Source organism: Cervus canadensis, chromosome 20, assembly GCF_019320065.1.
Source record: "Cervus canadensis isolate Bull #8, Minnesota chromosome 20, ASM1932006v1, whole genome shotgun sequence".
Taxonomy (NCBI): domain Eukaryota; kingdom Metazoa; phylum Chordata; class Mammalia; order Artiodactyla; family Cervidae; genus Cervus; species Cervus canadensis.
The window spans coordinates 48,425,056-48,428,704 of NC_057405.1; positions in this window are offsets into that span (position 1 = coordinate 48,425,056).

Sequence of the window (3,649 nt, forward strand, 5' to 3'; positions counted from 1 at the left end):
AGAGATGCCTGGCAGGCTACAGTCCTTGGGGTCGCAAAGAGTTGGACATGACTGAGCAACATTAAAATATATATATATAGATTTGTCCACATCTGTAAGTATTTCTGTATTAATTAATTAATAGAATTAATATTGTTTATCAAAGGTTATGATTAGTTGTCATAATCTTTAACATATTAGTGAAGTGAAGTGAAGTCACTCAGTCGTGTCCGACTCTTTGTGACCCCATGGACTGTAGCCTACCAGGGTCCTCAGTCCATGGGATTTTCCAGGCAAGAATACTGGAGTGGGTTGCCATTTCCTTCTCCAGGAACATATTAGTAGATGTTGCCAAATTGACCTATGAAAATGTTTCAGTTGTTTGTTTTCAGAAGTATAGTGATAAAAATGCCTGTTTCCCCATTCCATTGTCAAAACTGCTTAAGACCAGTTGTTTGATTTTTTTCTTATATAATGAGAAATTGCTCATAAGATTAGTCACTTTTCATATTCTTTGATCACTTTTTCTTTTGCTCATTATTCTTTTACCTTATTATAGTGGATTGTTTGTTATTGATTTGAAGGAGACTTTTGTTCTCTACATAGCAAATATTTTCTTACCGTCTGTCTTCTCTTATAACTTTTTATGTTGTTTTTCTCCCTTATGTCTTCTGGGTTTTCTGTCTTGTTTAGAAAGGACTTTGTTGCCTTAAAAATACACATGTATTCTCCTGTATTTCCTTCCAATTTGCTTAAATTCAACTAGTTAATATTTGCCTAAGTTCAGCTAGTTAGTAACAGAATATTTGCCTAAGTTCAACTAGTTAATAACAGAATAAAGATTAGAATCCAAGTCTTCTGACTGGTGTTACCCCACCATAAGGCAGCTTCTTCTTCATGCCCATTCTTGGTGCTATCTTTCTTTGTTTTTAAACCTACCTTCATGTTGAATAATGCATCTAATTGAAGGAAATACAGCATAAGCTCATAAATCTCTGAATCTTAAGAAATTGGAACAGTAGACTCTTATAAGTTTAAAATTTCTCAAATTCAAGTAATACTTAGGTTGAGAGAAGTTTGGAATTTATTTTTAACCTAATATTGCTTTAAAGGCCTCACATAAGTGAAACCTCAGCAAAACTTCTTAAATATTTGTCTCAAACTTCACATACAGAATAAAACTATAAAATGTCATCACATTCATAAAATTGAGAGACACTATAATTAAGCTTAGCATTTGTCTTGCATTTAGTGTTGTTGCAACACAGAATTGTTTGATCACCATCAACACTTGACAAAAAGGTGGAGTTTTAGCAATTATTGGTACAGTGTGACTCTATCATCAAGTGCTTTGACACTAGAATAAATCTGCAAATTTCAATAAATAAATATGATACTAGGGATCTCTTATCAAAAACTTATATGGAAGTAGATTCTGACTTAATGTTGCATCCTAACAGTTTCTACAGGTGGCTAGTCAAGAAGCAAGCCTGAGGCATTGTTTGTGTCCCTTCATTATACAAAGATCTCCAGCACTTTCTCTAGAATAAGCAGATGTGTATACTAATTCCATATCATAAAAAGAAGAACTCTGAAAGATTTAACTATCTTTGTATCATTTTTCCCTATTTTTAAACACAGGACCGCAAGTAAAATGCAGTTATGCCTGTTATATTAGAACAAATATAACAGTAAAAATTTGAAGGGTGTAGTGTAGTCAGCACATTTAAATGTTGATCCAGTCAAAAACAGATTTGGTGGTGGCTTAGTCGCTTAATTGTGTCTGATTCTTGCGAACCCATGGACTGTAGCCCACCAGGCTCCTCTGTCCATGGAATTCTTCAGGCAAGGATTGGAGTGGGTTGCCATATCCTTCTCCAAAGAATCTTCCTGATCCAGAGGTTGAACCTAGGTCTCCGGCATTTAGGCGGGTCTCCTGCATTGTAAGCAGATTTTTTACCGATCGAGCCACCAGGGAAGCCCAAAAACAGATTTAGTAGATAATATAAATATGAGTTGTTCTAAATACAGAAAGGTTAGAAAGACCTTGTCTGAAAGAATCAAAGATGAGAGGAACCAGGTTGCCCAGATTGGAGGCCAGTTGAAGAAGTGAAGATCACAAAATAGAAAAAATATGGTTTGTCTTGACTTAGAAGTACCTGAATTTCTAGTCCTTTTGGAGACAGTCATCACATACTGGAGAAGATTTGGGTATCTTCTTGAAGCCATCTGTGAGAAGGATTCTGACATGCTTGTTTTGCAACGGGGTTACTCTTACCTTAATAATGAGCCAGTTACGAACCTTCCATAATACCTGTTGTACAGAAGCCAAGGGAGTGTCCTACGAGTAAATTATGGGACTTAAATAAGTATTGCATTTTAGTGAAATCCTTATATCACTATACAGGGGTCTCACAAAATATTATGACTCCTGCTTTTGGTTCTGTGGGTCTTCTCTGGTGAAATTGATAATGGGAAGTCATGGTGCAGAAGGTGATCCAGTACATTAAATGCCATTTATGCTGTTTTGGTATCTTTAATCTAGGTACTCTTGGCAGGAAATTTATTATTTTTAAAAATGAAGTATTTCATTTTGAAAGTGAAAATGTTTACAATAATTGTGTGTCAGCTTCAATATCTCTCCTATGTGTTCTTTGTTCTCATTGCTGTTCATATGAAACCCTCAAGCTCAATCAGGCAAACCTCCACTCTTTCATGAGGCAACCACACATGGAATGAGAACACTTATTACCTGATACCTGATAGACAGCAGTTGCAGATAGCTCTCTCAGGATACCAGTGTCCCAGCTTTTCACTAAAGAATTGATGCTTTGTTGGCTGACCCATGTTTTCTCTCCTGAAGAACATTTGGAAGGGAGCTTTGCCTATGTAACTTGCCTGGTTGGCAATTTTGTTTCTTTCCTAGCCAAGAAGCAAGGGGTTCATCAAACCAAATTTGAACCTTCAGCTCCACTTGAAAAATCATGGTGGTTGGTGTAAGAATCAGCAAAGTCTTTGAAGTTCTCTAGCATGCAAGACAAATTATAATTTGCTTCTTAGCTGAAATGTAAGTTTCCTTGTGAGTTGTTTCGTATCCTTAGCACAGAGTTCCCAGACTTGTATAACCATCATCATGGATATTTTTATATTAAAATTATACACTATGTTTCTTCTTTCTCTCACTAGTTATGTTTCATCCTTTATTTGAATAATTAGGCCCAGAGAATACAAATTTAGTCTTGAGTTGAAGAAATTAAAGTTACACAAAAATTGAGATTATTGAGAAAGAAGCGTTTTATTATCCTCATGCTGTATTTTTATACCCAGTAGAGCACCAGCAATGGAGTTTAATGTAATCAAATATGATAGAAGTTCACTAGAAACATGAATCTTCTATTCAGTTCAGTTCAGTCGCTCAGTCGTGTCCGACTCTTTGCGACCCCATGAACCGCAGCACGCCAGTCCTCCCTGTCCATCACCAACTCACGGAGTTCACCCAAACCCATGTCCATTGAGTCGGTGATGCCATCCAACCATCTCATCCTCTGTCATCCCTTTCCCCTCCTGCCCTCAATTTTTTCCAACATCAGGGTTTTTTCAGATGAGTCAGCTCTTCGCATGAGGTGGCCAAAGGATTGGAGTTTCAGCTTCAACATCAGTCCTTCCAATG